The sequence below is a fragment of the Xenopus laevis genome, chromosome 2S (genome assembly GCF_017654675.1).
Source record: "Xenopus laevis strain J_2021 chromosome 2S, Xenopus_laevis_v10.1, whole genome shotgun sequence".
In the NCBI taxonomy this organism is placed as follows: Eukaryota; Metazoa; Chordata; class Amphibia; order Anura; family Pipidae; genus Xenopus; species Xenopus laevis.
Genome location: NC_054374.1, coordinates 27,335,995 through 27,356,050, shown reverse-complemented (window position 1 = coordinate 27,356,050; position 20,056 = coordinate 27,335,995). Strand labels below are relative to the sequence as shown.

The 20,056-nt window shown below is 39.2% G+C and overlaps 1 protein-coding gene across 1 annotated transcript in view; it reads right to left on the bottom strand.

The window, feature by feature from the left end:
• zbtb20.S (zinc finger and BTB domain containing 20 S homeolog) overlaps window positions 1-20,056 on the bottom strand; it is a 423,947-nt gene that overhangs the window by 383,237 nt on the left and 20,654 nt on the right. Inside the window, exon 2 of the mRNA XM_041583507.1 lies at window positions 11,653-11,687. The gene's annotated coding sequence lies outside the window, so the exon portion shown is untranslated. The remainder of the gene's footprint in view (window positions 1-11,652; window positions 11,688-20,056) is intronic.

The window sequence follows — 20,056 nt, the reverse complement described above, 5'->3', positions numbered from 1 at the left end:
ATTCCTATCCTTACCACCAATGACACATTTCAAACACTGAGCTCTGAACAATTCCTCTTTTAATTACCACTTCCGTATCTAATATTTCCATCAAGGTCAAAAACACTATCATTTCAACCTACTGAGAGATTCAATGTGGAAATCTACTTGAGAATGTGGTTTTTGTCATTAATATTACAATAAAGCATATGGCAATGCAAAAGAGGGAGTTTTATAAGTATTTCAATGGTTTCCAGAGATAAATCACTAAACCACTGAAAGCTAATTTATGCCCCATTTAATGGAACTCTACATATCGCACAGGTTTACTCTTTACAGCAATTTTGCAAGTATTAAATAATACATATTCTTCACATAAAATGGGTGCCTTTATATATATGTTACAGCAAAGCTAAATGTATGGGTCAATTACATATTTTTTTAAATAAGTTGTGCTTCTTTAAATAGAAGCATTGTAGGATATATGCATAAATCACAATCTAAAATCTAAATGTGTTTCATTGAACATCTCAGGAGGATGAAGAAACCTCCTCAAGGCCATAATACATGTTTGACTGGCTCAAGAGTCTAGCACTATACAATGTAAAGTTCAATAGATACAGCAGTATCTATAGGTAGGTAAATACAGAGGATTAAGATGAATTGTAGGCTTCTGAAGTGGAGGAAGATGATTGAGGATCCAAGGTTGGTAGAAGAAAAGGCGAATGCCACATCGTAGATAAAAAATGAAATTCAAAAAGTTGAAAAAGAAATGTAAAAAAGTTATTTCTGATGCTGGTTTACCCTAAACCACCCAGCTGCAACCAGGCTTGATCCTTTAATGGTGTCATAGATAAACATGGTGAAGCCACACAGAGTAAGTGGAGCTGGGACACCACCACCATTGGAGAAGCAAAAGGCCTGTAATCTGCAACTGTTTGGGGTAATTTTTCCATCCACCCAGACTGTGGGACTCAGTCCAGCACCACAATTTATAGTATTTTCTATTGTTTATGGATATGAAATCTGACGACGATGAGGAAGTATTTATTTATTTTTTTTGCTTTGTTTTTCAATTGGCTTCACACAAATGTTTCCATCGTAACTAACAAGGAAGCTAATTTAATCCTATTTATTAGGGGTGCACCAAATCCAGGATTTAAAAGGATTCGATTCAAAGTGCCTGACCAAATTAAAACCTTCAAACCATGTTACTCTTTACCATACGGACAAGGAAGTTGAACATTTTTTTCCATACAGGTGAAACCCTACCTTCAGATTCAGTTTGGGATTCACCCGAATCCTTAATGAAAGGCTCTGGATCCATTTGAATAATAAAATATTGGATTGGGTGCATCCCTACTACATACAGCAGACCAGGGGTCCCCAACCTACTTTACCCGTGAGCAACTGTAACGGTTGGCACCCAGAATTTAGAACCAATGCCAAGCACCCTGGTCTCGGCTCGTGCTTCCGCCTGTAGCAGCCGCCTTTGGCCTCGGGAGGAGCCCTCAGCTACTCAGATGCCGCCCGGTCTTAAAACGAGAGGTGCAAGGCGAAAGGTTCTAAACAACCGAAGGGGCACAACTGTAAGCAAAGTCTTTGGGCAGAAGGTCATGGTGCACGGTGTTTAGACAGAATCTTAATCGGAACAGGCCGGGTCGAAGCAGGCAGAAAGTGATCGTAAACAAATCAGGATACAGAGGTCAGAATCGTCAGAAACAGGCAGGGGTCACAACAGGTAGTAGTCAGAATCAAGATCAAGATCAGAATAGCAAAGCTAACAGCACCAGGAACAAATACTATAACGGGCAAGGATTTTACACATAGATGTCCCTTTTAAACATTTGAATTTCGCGCCATTGCGCGCTGACGTCACGAAACCAGCGCGCATGCGCCTTTAAATACAGGAGACGCGCCTAAGGAGAGTATCACTGAGGAGGAAGACATTGTGGCGTCCCCGCCGAGGGGGCGGCAGGCATCCCTGCCGTCCCCCCACTAGACTACCAGGGTGAGTCGCTTTTATTACAGCAACATTCAAATGTAAATAGAGATTGGGAGCAGCACAAGCATAAACAGGTTTCTAGGGCTGCCAAATAAGGACTATGATTGCTTGGCTATTTGGTAGACCAATGTGGATTGGCAGCCTAAAGGCTATGTTTGGCCATAAACTTGGTTTCTATGCAACCAAAACTTGCCTCAAAGCCTGGAATTCAAATAAGCATCTGCTTTGAGCAACATCCAAAAGGTGTTAGGGAGCAAAATGTTGCTCACAAGCCACTAGTTGGGGACCACTGCTGTAGACCATGTTCTTACTGATACTATGGAAGGCAATTAAAAATTACAAAGAGGCATTTGCCGTGGCTTATTTATTTTTTTTCAGACAATTGTCTTTCAGACAATTACTAGTGGAAAAAGTATTCTGAAAACCTCTAAAAAGAAAAAGAATAAAAAAAATCGAAATTGATTAAAAGCACTCCAATTAGATCAGCGCAGCTGCTATTGACTTCTTTAGCCCCTCAACAACTTTTACTTGGCGAAGTTTTGCATTTGACTTTTTTTCGTGGCTTATATACTTAATAAATGTCGATTTTTTATAGCTTTTAAGAAATATAGGAAAACCAAGAATTTTTTTAGCTTTGTGGAAAAAAATCAAAATGGGCCCCTAAATGTGCCTCAAATGAGAAAAATGCAATTCTTTCCCAATCACAACCTTAGTCAAAAACATCATCAGGAGCTAAAAAAAAACCCCTCTGTTCTACTGACATCTGAACATGTGTCATAACAAACGCACTGAAACGTAAATGGAATAAATTTACGCTCCTAAATTGTGACTCAGAACGCCCCATTTGCCTTCTCCACTGGCCCCTCTTCCAAACCCCATCCAGCAACACTGAATGTGAGAGTAGTGCAGTGGACTTCAGGTGTGCCATGTCTAGTCGCTTCGGTATCTTCTGGATCCTCTTCTTCTTTTCGGTAATTTCTGGAGCTTTCTGTCTCCAACTGCACATGTGCGAAAAAGCTGAAGTTGGCATTTACTTAAGATACAGAAGCGCCGACATTTCAGCTTTTGGCGCACCAAAGCGACCAAACATGGCGCCTCTGAGCTCCGCTACTCTGCACATTCAGGTCAGTGTTGCTGGATGGGACACTTATTCTTGTTGAACACTATGCGGGGAGCAAGCATGGAAGGGGAGACAGTAGAGAAAACGAATGGGGGCTTTTAGCCATAGGGGGGTTAGTTCTCCTTTAAGAGCATATTTCTTTTCTCCTATAGTAGACAGGTTATATTTACCTACTAACCTGCCATCGTCATCGGCGCTTTTTTTTTTTAACCAGGCAAAGCAGACGCCCCACCATGAACAGCCAATTAACGTTTAAATAGGTGCAATTTCTTTACATGAAAGAAAACTTTGGTAATTGTATAATAAATATGAAAATTAGCTCTAATTTGTCAAACAGACAAGGAAGGGAAAAAAAATGCGCCTGATGTAATCACAGGCAACTTCTGAAATTGTCATTTGTAAAAAGCGAAATATTGTTTGAAGCCAAAACATACACAAGGCTTCCTATTTGTAATCAGAGATTTCATTTCTCCTCATTATGATCTCATGAGCACATTAAGATGTTATTACCATTAATTACTCCAGAGCGTCGGCGCACGAGCGGTGACAGGCAGGGCTGCATGTGTGCGAGGGCTGCTGCTCCATCTACATTATTCCATCATCACATTGTGCTGCTGAAATGTGGCAATGTGTTTGTTAGATTACACAGTACAGAGAGAACAATGTGCAAAGCAAGGTGAGCAGGTAGCTATATCCTGCCAACATACATACCTGTCACAATAAAACACATTCAGGAAGTCAGGAATGTTGGCACCTCATATACACATTTTTTAACATTTTTAAGTCATGTGTTTAAATAACAGCATGCAATTAACGTTCCTGTTATGTAAGGTATCCCTGAACCTAAAACTAACACCAAGGACCCTGGTCATATAACCCCTCTTCTGCCTATAACCGCCGCCTTTGGCTTCGAGGGGAGCCAATGCAGGAAATCCAGTCCTGGGAACAGGACATTTTATAACATACTAAAAGTTAATTTAAAGGCGAACCACTCCTTTAAGGTGTTTTTGCAATCGCATATATCATGCCATACCATGTTAGTTGTGATTGAATCATCACAACATTCCCATGTGCCTGTTTAGAGTATTTTGTAGAATATGAGATTCCTACATAATTCCGTCAAATTCCAAACACCAGGGAAAACCCAACAAAACCATGAAATTCTCATTCGCACTGTAAATCTTTTCTTTCCATAAGCATGGGGGGAAAATGTGACATATTCGGGGGTTTCTGCAATGTGTTACTAGTGGGAATAAATTTGCAAAGCTATAGTAATGGGACAAGTTATTTACTGATAGAGATTTTATAAATGTTTGATCGCCAGAAAAACGTGTGAGTCCCCAAACACTCCATGTGTAACTAAGTGTAAGTCTTCATACAACAGCATCAGTTTAATTTGACCCATTTCAATGACCCCTATAAACCCCCTAACCCTTTCAATGACCCCTATAAATGATCAATGACCCATATCAATATCCCATATACAATGCAGGTAAAATACACGGTAAGACATAGTCTGAAACGGGTAAGCGGCAACAAACTGAATAATGATCAAAGCTGAATACATTTGGGATAATTTCCGTAGGAAATGAACACGTTCTTCATCTATTACAGAGGAAGGAAAGAAGTGTTGGAAGTGGCCTAAGATTGTCAGAGGTTATTCTAATCCTGTGTTGGAATCTTGTGTCCTCTGGCAAATCACTTTGTCTCTGGGTAAAATATGTACCGAAATTTACTAGTGAACTGGTACCGGCTGTCCCAGAACCTGTGTACACAGCTGTGCGCAATGAATGGCGCTACATAGAAGGGAAAATATTCAATTTGTCCTGCACTAATAGGAAAGCTTTTGGTTCTGCCTTTCAGACCCTATTCAGAGATAAAACAAAAAACTCTACCTTCTCTCTCTCTCTCCTTTGTACTTTATTGCCATTGCAACCTTTTAGGAAAAAATATTATTACATTTGGTAAAATGTGTTAACTTTCTCCCACAGCGTAAAGACTCATTCGGATTTTTTTTTTCCCAAAATGCTTGATTTTTTTGTGGTTTCTTCCTGAAAAAGCACAAATTTTCAGGTTTATTCCAGGGCAGACCACAGAAATTTCCAAATAGGAGAGGGACCTCTCCTATTGACTTATATACCACCTCTGCAGGTCTGAGATACCGGATTTTCGGACTCTGACTTTTTGCAGGATCTGGCTTTAATAAATACCGAAAAATTCAAGTTTTTTTTCCACTAAGAATTCGGATTTTATAGTAAAATGATTTTCGAGTTTTTACCATTCAGATTTTAATAAATAATCCCCTAAAATTATAGATGTCATGGAACTCATTAAAATTATATAAAAAAATAAAGCCTATTTATTAAACCTCAATTTTTTATGGTTGAGCTTTCAAAGGGGAAAAACTTGAATTTTGAGAGGAAAAAACTAAATTTTCCCCCCAGATTTATTATTCTCTGAAGCTGCTAAAAATTTCAATGTGAAAATACTCCAGCTAAAACCTGTCTAAATGATGTATAAGTCAATGGCAGATGGTCCCTTTAACATTTGCTTTATACCTTCAGGATTCTCAATAGTTTTGGGCTGTTTGGTGCTGGTTTTCGTTCCATAAGCCGATAAATTTGAGTTTTTAGGGGCGACAATTCGAGTGACAGTTAAAAAAAAATTACACAATCCGAAGCTCGATTCTGGGTTTTTTATCGAGAAGTTGTTTTGGTCAATTAAGGGGTTTTGAGTTTTGGAGTCTGACAATTTTGTTTTTTTTTAAATAAAGTGTGAAAAAAAAATTGAGGTCTAAATGTACAAACAGAAAAAAATGCTAAACAATGCTCTAAAAAAATATTGATATCTCTAAACTCTGAAAATTCCAGTTTTTTGGCCAATTACTAGCGAAAAGAAAAAAGTCATCCGAATTGTTTACAAATGGTCTAATAGAATCCCATTGACTTGTATGGATCCTTGGCAGCTTTAGAGCTAGAGGGTTTCGTGGTGGTGTACAATCAATAAATCTCAGATTTTTAGAGAGAGAATTTTTTTAAAAAAAACAATTATTTAGAGAAAAATTTGATTTGTGACAAATAAAAAATGAGAATTTTATTAAATCAGCCCCTTAGAGAGCAGAACAGTGCTTAGTAAATAGTGGGAGTATGTTCTGATTGTAGAAAATAATATATAAGAAGGCAATTAGTCTGCATGTTAATTGAAGGGGTATAACATGTACTTCTATGTGCCAGGCATATCCACAGGGCACTGTGTGGGCGACACATAGGAAATAAAGTGTATATCTAATGATTCTATTCAGACAAACAGGAGGTATGTCTTATTAGGAAGGCAAAAGTTCAGTGGAAATGCAGTGCTCATCTTAAATGGAACCACTGGGAAATCATGTTTTACAGTTTGTCATGTCGGGGAATACAAAGCCCGAGGAATCACCTGCCCATAAAACCCATGATTGAGAATATAAAGTGGTCACATTTAAAGTGCCTGAGCTCACATAAGAATTTGAAACAATAATAATAATAAACACCCACAGCTCCAGTTTGCAAATGCCTTCAACTTAGGGACGCTTAATCTGTAGAGAGAACCCAACCCACTAAATTGGTTTCCATATTATAAATCAATCCAATCCCACAGTCAAAAGTACAAGGACCTGTTGATAAAATGGGAAAGTGACACAAAGCCTGATATACTCGCTAAGCACAGACAAGCTCTACAACAACTTTGGGAAACATTCACTCAATGTAAAATGATCCATAGGAACAGAAGGGGATGGAAAAGAAAGATACAGGTATGGGACCTGTTATCTAAAATGCTCAGAAATTGAGGCTTTCCGGATAAGGGTTCTTTCAGTAATTCAGCTCTTCATACCTTAAATCTACTAGAAAATCATGTAAAAATGAAAGGGGTTATTTATCAAAGTCTGTAGTTGGAGAAACCACCATTTGTTCGTAGAAAAAAAACTTGAATTTTTCATGATTTATTAAAACCTGATGGTATTAAAAAGTCAGAATAAAAAAGTACTCCAACTCAGACCTGCCAAGTTCAATTCAATGGCAAATGTCCTGTTGATATCCTGATCTGCTGTGGGTTTCGTTCAATAATCTGAAAATTTTGTGGTTTTCACGCATCAATTAAAAAAAAAGTAGGTTTTGGCGACAAATCCAAAAAAGTTACAGTTGTCAGCAACAAATCCAAAAAAATGTTTTTCACAATTTTGTCAATTTTTTTCCCGCACAAGAACTTTTCGGAAAAATGTATTGATAAATAGGGGGGAAAGTCTGCGGATTTGGTCAGAGTAGTTTTCAGAAAACACTGAACTTTTCAGATTTATTAAAACCTGATGGTATTAAAAGTCAGAATAAAAAAGTACTCCAACTCAGACCTGCCAAGTTCAATTCAATGGCAAATGTCCTGTTGATATCCTGATCTGCTGTGGGTTTCGTTCAATAATCTGAAAATTTTGTGGTTTTCACGCATCAATTAAAAAAAAAGTAGGTTTTGGCGACAAATCCAAAAAAGTTACAGTTGTCAGCAACAAATCCAAAAAAATGTTTTTCACAATTTTGTCAATTTTTTTCCCGCACAAGAACTTTTCGGAAAAATGTATTGATAAATAGGGGGGAAAGTCTGCGGATTTGGTCAGAGTAGTTTTCAGAAAACACTGAACTTTTCAGATTTTGACAAATAACCCCCTAAATAAACCCAATAGGCTGTTTTTTCTTCTAATATCGATTAATTATATCTTAGCTGGTACAAGATACTGTTTTATTATTACAGAGAAAAAAAAAATTATTTTGAAAAATTTGGATTATTTGGATAAAATCTAATCTATGAGAGACAGCCTTCTATAATTCAGTGCTTTCTGGATAATGGGATTTCAGATAACGGATCCCATACCTGTCACTATCACAGGAGTGTGGATCCTTCTGCATGCACAGAGTCTATGGATGTACCCAATTCCCCTTCCCAGTCCTAAATTTCATATACAAATTAGGGTTCTGATTCGGTTTGGGATTCAGCCTAATCCTAGAATAGTGAGTCCGTAACGGAGTCGTAAAGAACTGCATTCACTTCACTTGGTACCACTGACAAAATCAAAGCAAAGTACAAACAGATATGAATTAGATCTTTTATAAACCACTTGTTAAAACACGTCATATGAATAGTTATAGTCCCTAGCCACTAGCCCATCATTTTCGGAAGGTGCAGTACATGGTGGGGGTTAAAACTCCAAATTTATCTTTTTTTGACCAAACTAGAATCCACCATTTTACCTCATTTATTATAAAAAAAATCAGCATTTAATCAGATCGGGGGAAAACTTGATTAAATCGAGTTGAAAACCTGAATTGTAAGATTTTTTTCCTGAATCTTTTGATTTTTTTCTGGCTTTTTCCCAAAAAGTCTGAATTTTTTGGTGTGCTCCTGACTGTTGAGGTGAGGTGTTGAGGTGAGCACCATGGTGAGATCAAAAGAGTTGCCTGAGGTCTTCAGAAAGAAGATTGTAGCAGCTTATATGGGTCAAAAGTGGTAGTTCAGCAAGCACATCCACAGCAATAACTCAGCACTCACAGGACTTGGTTGGGGATCACTGGTCTAGGGGCTCATCAGCCTACTAGTTTGGGGAGAATGAAGTAATACCAGCTAACACAGATAATATGTGTACACAAAAAAAGAGAAAAATTGCCAGCGCACGATTTGCCAAAATATGTAAGCTCACATGCCACGTCAAGGTCCCTCATTGTACGTGAGTCCTACACTATTTATGAGCATTATAATTTTGTAGTGCTTTTAAAATCAAGTCCCCCAGAAACCAATGTGACTGAGTAGTAAGACCCATACCTCCCAACTGTCCCGTTTTTAGTGGGACAGTCCCTCTTTTGACAGCTCAACCTGCAGTCCCACATTTGTACTGGAAAGTCCTGTTTTTCTCTGCACTGAACAGCCAGAAAAAGAGACAAAGTTTCTAACTTAATTAGGTTTTGGCAGAGAGCCTAGAACAGCCACAACAGCAGATAAGATACACTTGTAACAATTCAAATTATCTAGATAAGCAAATAAGTAATTGTGACAATATAACATAACAGGTCCCTAAGGAAAAGTTAGACTCACAGCTTAAAGGGCATTTCACCTACATCAGCAAAACTGTAATAACTGGAAAAAAACACAGAAATATGTTCAAGCATTTATAACCTGCGACATTTTGTAAAATGAACATGGTAATTAGGGGGTGGCCACAAAAATGGACGTGGTCAAGATAATTCCGCCATGCTACGCACGGCAACTATTTTGTCCTTTTTATTTCCAGAATGTTGGTAGGTATGGTAAGACCAATGTGCACCTACCCTCAGTATGGAGCTCTCGTGGGAAAGCAGGGAACTTTTAAGTCCCAGCCAACAAACTGTGAATAATTACCTTCCTTTGTGGTGCATTTAAAATTATGTCCCCCAGTAAACAATGTGACGGAGTAATAAGACCATGATGCACTTCCCCTTAACTCAGGGGCTATAGAGAAAAAGCAAGGAGCTTTTTAGCCCCAGCCAATTAACAAACATCTGAAAGTGATTCCCTGTTTTAAAGGCCAAATGGCAGCTATAGGCAATCATAAGCCAAATATTGCCTACAGATACTATGCGGCCTTGCCTGGGAGAAGAATCTGTGTGCTTGGCAGGCAAAGGGTTAAAGATTAGCAGAATTGTAGAACAATCTAATGGATAACAGGCAAATGCCTTGATGGTGTACATTGCTGGTTTATTAACCTACAGAGGAACGAGCCGATCACACTGGCTGCGGGTGAAGAAGACCTTGGGGAACGCTGAGCTTCTCAAGTGCATCTGACACAGGCACTTTTGAATTCACTTGAAACCGAAAGCCTGGGAAACTGAACGTTCTGACTCCAATTCATCTGCAAGGGACACGTTACCGCTACTCATGTAAGGGCTGACTTTGCTAAGGAAGATGTATCACTCTCACCCCTGCCCATGCTGGGGACAATTGAAGTGTTTCATGGGGGGTCAGCAGGGATCTGCACTGTCAAATGAGAGTCATGAACACCAAGCTGAACTTCCTATCCTTTATTTCCCAATGTTTATTATAGCCCAACAACAGTTAAAATATGGATATTAACATTGATAGTGTTCGATATCTGTGCGTCGAACAACTTCTCTTAATTTGTATTTTTTTTTTAAAATAGAGCTGGATAAAGATTTCACTGCATTTCTCCTAAAATGAGCCTGAAAGATAAGCGAATTGGCAAATACAACGCAATAAAACCCTTTATTATTTACTAAAAATAAAAAAAAAACCCTCATATACAGTAGCCGCATGAACCAAAGCGTGCCACTAAAAAAATCAACCACTCTGGTACACATATTTATTTTTCTGTAGTGGTTTTAAAATACAAGAGTTTTCTGTGGATGTTGATGAAAGACACTCTGATCCTTTTGATAAAGAACTGGGGCACTCCTGTCTACTGAGCACGGTCATAGCCATAGAAAATCAGCAGTCATTCTTGTCAGAGGGTTCTCAGTTTTTCCTGTGCCCACTTTGATACAATACCCTATTATACAGATAGCCATAAAGCAGGGCAGGACTGCTGCTTACAATGGGGATCAGATAGGATCTGTGCAGCCACTGGGACAGAATGCTCTGTTATACAGATAGCTAGAATCTCAGCTGCCATAAAGCAGGACAGGACCATTGTTTGAAAAAAATATAACATTTCTTTATTTATTTTTTTCCCTATTCAAACAAGAATAAATTTGCCCTTTTCATTAATGAACAATTTTTTCCCAGAACTACGTTACTTAAATTAACAGTAAATATCCTATTTAGGAATAAAATCAATTAATTACTTACTGTGATTCACAATATTTTCTAAATGAAACAATCAAAGTAAAGTACATGACGGGGGGGGGGGGTTAGGGTGTTACATACGCTGGTTTTTAAAAGTTTCAAAGTCTAATTTTCTTAGTCAGGTTACTGAAGACCTTTCCGTTGTGTTTTCTAAAAACAGACATTTTAAAACGATTATTAAGGGGTTATTTATCAAAATCCGAGTTTTCCTGATTTTTTCAAACAAAAAATTCCAACCAACTAGAATCCACGATGTGACCTTATTTATTATTAAAAAAGCATGATTTAATTGGATTGGGGACAAACTTGATAAAACCGAGAAGCATACCGTTTTTTCAGGCTTTTTCCTGAAAAGCCAGAATTTCTGGATTTTTGCCCGAAAAGTCCAAAATAGTCAAATTTTTGGGCAAATTCCAGAAACTTCCAAATAGGATAAGGACCTCTCCTTATTGACAACCTCGGCAGTTCTGAGATGCCAGATTTTCAGATTCTGACTTTTTGTAGCATCGGGTTTTAATAAATCCCTTATAATTCAAGGTTTTTGTTTTCCACTAAAAATTTGGATTTTATAGTAAAAAAACCTTGAATATTTAGAGTTTTTTCCATTCGGATTTTAATAATATAACCCCCTTCGCGTAGTTAGAAATGGATTTATTGAATGTACACGGTAAAACATTTGTTTATTAAAACTTACCAGAATCAATGGAAACAGCTATGAACTCTTTAATCCTGAAAGATAAATCAGATCTACATTGTAAAAAAAAAAAAAAAGCCATAGAATAATGAACAGAAATATATTTTATAGATAAATATTAACAGTTTTCCTAATAGCAGTAGTGGTGCATGGATAATTTCCATATACCACTTCTTGCCCAGTCTCCGCCCACTACCCACCCAGACTCCGCCTACTATCCACCCCATGCAAAGTACTCTATTTGGGATTCGCCCAAATCCTTGGTGAAAAATTTGGCTGAATACTGAACGAAATCCGAATTTGCATATGCAAATATGGAGCAGGAAAGTAAAAAGTGGAAGAAATTCTTCTTTTGTGCCGAAAAGTCACATGATTTCCCTACCGTCCTAATTTAAATATGCAAATTAGGATTTGGATTTGGTTTGGCCAGGCACAAGGATAAAGGAAAAAGGCAGAATCCTCAAAAGAATCCTGGATTTGATGCAACCCCAGTTCATATACAGGTATTTACATTTCTATTTATGTGTCTTAAGTCACCAAAATGTCGATCTGTGCAACCAAAATTCTCTTTGGCAAAATAGACAAGTGAAGATTGGATTTAGTATGGTTAAATACTAAGGATTTGACTAAATCATAGGTTTAATCTTTTTTACAGGCAATTAGGGAAGCGCGGAATCCTGGTATTCAAGTCTTTTTTGGAAGTATTTGAGCGAATTGGCCAAACTGAAACAAATTGCTTAAAATCACATGATTTCACAATGGAAGGTACTGTATGGATATGTTTCAAGCGCTTTTCTGAGATTTTGCTGATTTTCAAATTAGGGTTAGATTTGTTTCAGAATTTGGCCAAACCCTTTGTGAATATTCAGGAACTCAGTAGAATCGGAGATTCGATGCATCCCTACAATTGATACCAAAGAAGCTGCTCATAAAACAGGTGACAGAAAATAATTCCAAAAGCTTTAATTTGGAATTATTAAATCCAAAATGATCATTCCCAGATATGCTTTGCATCAGGGATTAAGTGTTGGGTGTTAGTAATCATTGTTTCTGTTGAGCTGTTCTGAGGATTAACACCCAGCCAAAATGAATGTTATCATTCACTTATCCTAAAGGCCAACCGTTGGCCAAAAATATTTTCCCCAACCAAAGGTGCAAACTAATAGAGCCTGCACTCTGGTTGAGGGTAACAGTATTTCCTTTTTTTAAATTACCACCACCAGAAATAGAAGGTCCCTTGGTTTGAGTGGCCATGTTGAGGCACACGCATAATGAGTGAATGCTGCAACTTGCTCATTATGCGCTTGAGCATGCACCGCCGCATGTACTTGCACCCTCGTAGGGGCGGTGGGCATAACTGGATGGGTGCTAGGACCTGGAGGCCAAGGGGCTCTGAAGGAGTAAATCAGGGCCTGGGTGGGACATTTATTAAAAAAAAACCTACTGGTACCCCCCAACCAGAGTGCAGGCTCTATTAGCCCGCACCTTTGGTTAGGGAAATTATTTTTGGCCAACAGGTGCCCTTTAATGTATCATTTAGTTAACCTGACTGACTGTCAGAAATGTGTCAGTAAATTAGAAAAAAATAAGACAGAACTGCTGGGAATCCTTAAAGATTTCCCAGCTTGATATTTCATCAATCTGCCCCTTAATCCTGCAACAAAATATTGACAGAATTCTGGGGTAAAGTAGGAAAGGAATACAACATTGCCATTAGTTCAAGGTGTCATTTTAAAAGGTACACTTGAAATATGTAAACAAAGCAAAGTAAGGCTCCATTGTTGCGTCAACACTTGCCAATTCCAGTCAAATAATGATCAGCTGATACAAGTCCTGGTGCAGTAGAAGATGCTAGAGAGATGGACAGTGCCCAGAGATCTGTGTATTAAAGAAGAGAGCAACGTGCCTGGAACATATTTGTCAGTGTGTGCCACTGGAAGTAGCAGCAATGGTGCATCAGCAGCAAAATCATGTGCTGATTGTCCTGTGCTTTGGTTCATCCATTGAGAGTAGCATCTATTCCCAATGTTTGCACTTGTTAAAAGCTCTGTAAGGCCAGAGAGAAATTTGTGAAGCTCCATTACAATGCATCGGCATCGCTCAGGTTTCAGCCCACTCAATGGATGAATGTGTCCTTTTAGCTTCCTTCAGTCTACAACAATACAGCTTTATCCTTTATTAGCCCATGATAATAATAATAATAATAATACAGGTATGGGATCCATTATCAGGAAACCCATTATCCAGGAAGACAAAAAGGAACACCAAGAGCCCCAATAGTGTAATATGTTTTTACAAGGAGTAATGGTAGAGTAAACAAATTAATACTCACAAACCAGGGTTACCGATAGGCAACCACTGTATAGGCAGGTGGGGAGATTATCCTGACCCCACTCAGGAATAAGACGTCGCTCTCTGTAGAAGACGAAAAAGAGGATGATACCCCTCCACTCGAGGTGGACTCGATATAGTAGTAAGACAAAACAGAGGTGCCAAAAGGATAAAATTAGCTAAAAACACTTAAAAACCCAATGGGTAATTCAGAGAAGGTAGTAGTGGACTTACCTCCTCCAAGCAGACACCAACGAAAGTGGTAATTCTCAGTAATAGTTTATTCACAAAACAGTATTGCAACGCGTTTCGCAGGCATTTCCTGCTTCATCAGGCAATGTGGAACGGGAGCAAAAACAACAGTGTCTTTGTATAAACACGCCAGGCGCCTCTATGACAGATACTGTTTTGTGAATAAACTATTACTGAAAATTACCACTTTCGTTGGTGTCTGCTTGGAGGAGGTAAGTCCACTACTACCTTCTCTGAATTACCCATTGGGTTTTTAAGTGTTTTTAGCTAATTTTATCCTTTTGGCGCCTCTGTTTTGTCTTACTACCATTATCCAGGAAGGTCCAAATTAGGGGAAGGCCATCTCCCATAGACTCCATTTTAACCAAAAAATTAAAATTTTTAAAAATAATTTCCTTTTTCTCTCTAATAATCCATATTTTGGGGAAAGTTCCCAATACAATGTTTTAAAGGATGATCTTCCCATAAACATACATAAACATATAAATATACCCTTAATGAATAGCTTATCGTGCTTTATCACTACTCTTACAACCAGAATAAGATACATTGCCTTGCAGGCACTGCAAAATAGCAAGAGTCGAGCTGGAAAAGAGTTCGGGTTTGTATATACAGTATTTATATATAAATATATATATATGTGACTTCAATGGCTCTCTTTTTGAAGTAAAGGACACTCAATTTGGCATCCACCACCCCCTTACCCTATGATTGCACCAGCCCAGTACCCATCACATCCCTCTTCTTAACTTTCCACTTGACAGTGCAGGTGGGGAAGCAGGTCCTATGCTGGCAGGGCCCACTGAGTTTTTTCCAGGATTTACCAGGAAAAAACCCTCGACCCTTAATGGGCCCCCGCCTAGCCAGTCCCCTCTCCCAAATGCACTTGACAAAAAAGTTTTTCTTAGGCACCGTGCAGCGCCATATGCGCATGCGCGCAACATCCATTCACGCAGGCACACTCGGCACCTCATAGTAGGGGGCGCATCACAGGCGGGGGTCGGAGGGGGGCCCTGGGCTCCCCAGTCTGATCCTGCCAACTAGGGTAGCCATCTGTCTGGTTTGTACCCGGACAGCCCGATTTTTGGAAGGGCTGTCCGGGTGAAAACAGCCTGTTTGGATTTCCAAATGAGGAAATCTGGACAGGACACTACAGTCAATGGCATGACGATCAGCCAATCGCTGATCGCCACATCATCTGCCCCACCAACAATGTCATCAGTTCTGCCCCCGATGTCACCTGCCCCGCTCGCAATGTCCCCTGCCCTGACATCATCAATTCTGTCCCGACATCACCCGCCCCACCTCCCGCCTGGAGTTAATTTGGGATGAAGGTGGCAACCCTAGTCCCGACGTCCCGCCCAGTACCCTTAACCTTCATCCCCCTTAAAGGAACAGTAACATAAAAAAATGAATGTTATAAAGTAATAAAAATATAATGTAGTGTTGCCCTATACTGGTAAAACTGGCGTGTTTGCTTCAGCTATAGTTTATATAAACAAGCTGCTGTGCAACAATTTTTTGAAACACAACAATTTTTTCACAGATTGGAGTCTATAGGCGTTGGTTTTGGCAAAACCTGGTAAAATATTTTGCTCATCACTGCTAAACATTACCAGCGATCCTTCATGTCATAGCCACACGCCTTCACCGCATCACTTTTTGCCACCAAAAAATGCAACCCTGTAACTAGTTGTGCCAAGTGAGGAAGGAGATTTACATAGGATCATGGGAATTTAGGAGTCACTTGGGGAGATATTCCCACTTTGCTGGCCAGTTAAAGGGACATCCAAAAACATTTTTTTTTTTTGCATAATGAAAGAAAATGTCATTTTAATCAACTTTCCAATTTACACTCTACAACATTTCTCTGGTTTAAAAGTTTAGTACAGGTATGGGACCTGTTATCCAGAATGCTGTGGTATTCTGTATAAGGGATTTTTTAAAAATTTGGATCTCCATACCTTAAGTCTACTAGAAAATCATTTAAACATTTAACAAACCCAATAGGCTGGTTTTGCTTCCAATAAGGATTCATTATATCTTAGCTGGGATCAAGTACAGATATATGATCCATTATCCGGAAACCCATTATAAAGAAAGCTCTGAATTAAGAAAAAGCTGACTCCCATAGACTCCATTATAATCAAATAATCTAATTGTGTAAAAATAATTTCCTTATACTCTGTACTTGATCCCAGCTGATCCGGTTTTAAAAATATTGATGCTGATTGACAGTTTATCACATGCCCATTTAGGAGATGTATGTAAATTTGATCATGTGATCATGATTATAAAATAAATTCATTCTGAATGACAATTTTGAAGTTGTTCATTTGAAGGATTTATACAGTGAATAAAGTACCCCCTCTTGTAAATAATAAGGATATTATAAGTCACCGAGGAGTTCCATGACCATATAAAAGTACAAGGTTACTTCTAATATCCTCATATATTCCAACAAGGGGTACTTTATTTATTATAATACACAAGTTTTAGTAAATCGTGTGACAAAAATTACGTCACTGCTCACCGTTTATAAATGATGATGTCACTATTCACCGTTTATAATTGATGATGTCACTACTCACCGTTTATAGCTGATGACGTCCCTACTCATGTGTATTATATGTGTATTATGTTGTGTATTATAACCATATAAATATAATTATAACATGCATTAGTCTATCCCTATATACAGGAGGGGGCTCTGGTCTCCAGAAAACAAAACAATAAAAAACATTTTATCTATCACACGACCATTTAGGAAATGTATCTGAAATAGATCAATTATGAAAAAAAATATACATTCTAACTTTAACTCAATGCTGTTAATTTCTTTGATGAATGCTAACAACATTGTATGGTTTTATGACCATGCTAATATAAATATAACAGAATGTTATTACTCCGATTAATTTAACCCCTATACACAGGATGGGGCTCTGGACCCCACAAAAAAATAAAGCCTTACAGAGCATTTATTTTAGATGTGACAAATAAGTGAAAACCTATAAAAAAAAAAAAATGAAGGACAGTTGTAAAGTTGCTTAGAATTGGCCATTCTATAACATACTAAAAACTAAATTAAAGGACAAGGAAAGATTTACTAAAAAAGTAGGCTAGAAATGTACGTTATGTTTCAGGCTTCTGTACCAGCCCCAGGCAACCAAAGCCCTTTAGCAGTAAAGATCTGTGTCTCCAAAGATGCCCCAGTAGCTCCCCATCTTCTTTTCTGCTCATTCACTGCACATGCTCTGTGCTGCTGTCACTTACTGAGCTTAGGGACCCACTCACAATATACAGTACACATAGAATAGAAATGTCACAATATAAGGCTGATTAGTAATTAATACAGATAATTACTACATGGCAGCACAGAAACCAGTGCAACCAGTGTAAGAATTTAATAATCAGCTCTGTAGCATCATCTTACATTCCAGGCTAACCTCATTTTCTGCTGGATAATTAGCGACGACCCCTAAGCTTAGCTTCTCAACAGCTGCTCAGAGCCCACTGAGCATGTGAGTGTCACAGACACTTTCCAATATGGTGACCCCCTGTGACAAATTTAAAGTCCTGGATCATTGCTGCTATTGACAAGCTGAAACTTTAGGCTGGTGCAAGAAGTTCAGTATATAAAATATTGCATTTTTAGCCATATTCATTTTTAGGGCTTAGTTTAAAGTGACGACCCTAGTGAGCCCCAGACACCCAGTCCCAGACTGAACAGCATCAACACCAGCCAGGTGGCAACCAAAAATAAGAGGCAGATTTTTTGACCAAACATGACATTTTAAGCCCTTTAAAGGTGAACCATCCCTTTATCAACTCGCTACTATTAGGGATAAATTGAATGGCTGATTAGCTTCCTTTTTCTTTGTTATAACTGTTAAGGATTGTTGTATAGCAGGAGGGAGAACACACAAGTGCAGCACACTAAGCTGCTTGTACATTGATAACAAGTGTGGCACCAAAGGGGAATGTGAATACTAGAGGCATTAGTAGGATGGAAGCTCTTGGGGTCTAGACCTGCAACGTTACCACAAGAACTTTTAAGATCATATCCACATTAACAGTGGTAGCACACCAAAAAACCAAATGGTTGGTGCTCACTGCAGGGAAATCCCTCATTACTCATATGTGAAAAATTGAAGTCATGTTAAAACATACCCTTAAATCCATATGCCTCATCCTTCCCTGTGGATAATACAACTCCCAACACATGATTAAACACCTTAGGGGCCCCTAACAACAATTTCCAAATGTTAACAAACCCCAAAAATAAACCCCTAACAGTTTTACATCCCACAGGTAGCGTACGGCAAGCAGAGAATGGCACACACAAGCAGCACTGGGCAAGCTGAGAATGGCACACACAGGCAGCACTGGGCAAGCAGAGAATGGCACACAGAGGCAGCACTGGGCAAGCTGAGAATGGCACACCCGAGAAGCACTGGGCAAGCAGAGAATGGCACAAAGGCAGCACTGGGCAAGCAGAGAATGGCACACACAGGGAGGGAAGGCAGAACAGAGCAGGAGACAGGGAAAGCTATCATTGTAATACGTACTACATACAGTGACACAGTGCTGGTGCCCCATTAGCATTTTGAATAAGGTGGGAACAGGTGAACAATGTGGGCAGTTTCAGTCTGGGTCTCAGGAGTGAACAATAGAGGTCTCACAAGTGTGAACAATGCAGGGGGGATCACAGGTGTGAACAATACAGGGGATTCGTCTGAATTTGAGGTTTAAACAATGCAGGGGCCAGTTAATCTCTGTAGTGATACCATTTAAATCTTACATATGGTAAGCAAATACAGCAGGTAGGTGGGGGGAAATGCATTAAAGGAGAAACAAATCTTTACTACTAAAATCTCCTAACCCCCTAGCCTACATAGACCCCCCTCCCTGCTCCCCCAAGCCTATGTGGTACCTTTGCTAAATGCCACTCTTTACTCTACCAGCGCCATCTTTAGCCACTTTGGTAACCTTCAGGTCTTCTTCCAGCGATTCAGCAATTTCCGTGACTTTCAGCGCACGCACGGTCTTCGCAAAACAGAAAATTCCTTCAACTGCGCATGCCCCGATACAGCACTTACTTCCCGAAGATTACAGAAGATAAAGATGGCTGCTGTGAGCTCCGATGCCCTGAATCTGCACTGAGGGGTAAGTAAAGAGTTAGGGGCATTTAGCAGAGGTATCACCTAGGCTGGGGGGAGCAGGTTGGGGGGTCTATGTAGGGTAGGGGAGTGGGGGATTTTAGTAGCAAGGGTTTACTTCTCCCTTAGGGGCATGTTTACCAACAAAATTCGGCCGATTACCTAACCGAATACAAATTCTAATTTGTATATGCAATTTAGGGGTGGGAAGGGAAAAGCCCCTAATTTGCAAATTCAATTTAGGATTCGGTTTGGCCGGGCAGAAGGATTTGGCGGGCAAAAAGATTCGGCCAGGCAGAAGGATTCGGCTGAATCCGAATCCTGCTGAAAAAGGCCGAATCCTGGCTGAATCCCGAACTGAATCCTGGATTCGGTGCATCCCTAGTACTTGTGCATAACCATTCATATAAAATATCCATATGAAGTAAACATATTGCTTGTCCCACCATGACTTCTCCAGGGAAAGCTGGGGATGTAGCCCCCTGACCCTTATCATTGGATACTTTCTCTGTACGTCTAACCGCTTGGCCTGGGCACATTAGCAACGCTAATCCAAAAATCAATACAAAAGGTGAATGTTAGAAGTTGCATGCTGTTTGTTCAGCCTTGAAAACCCATTCTGGTAAGAAAGAAATAAACAAAAAAGCAGGTATAGAGCA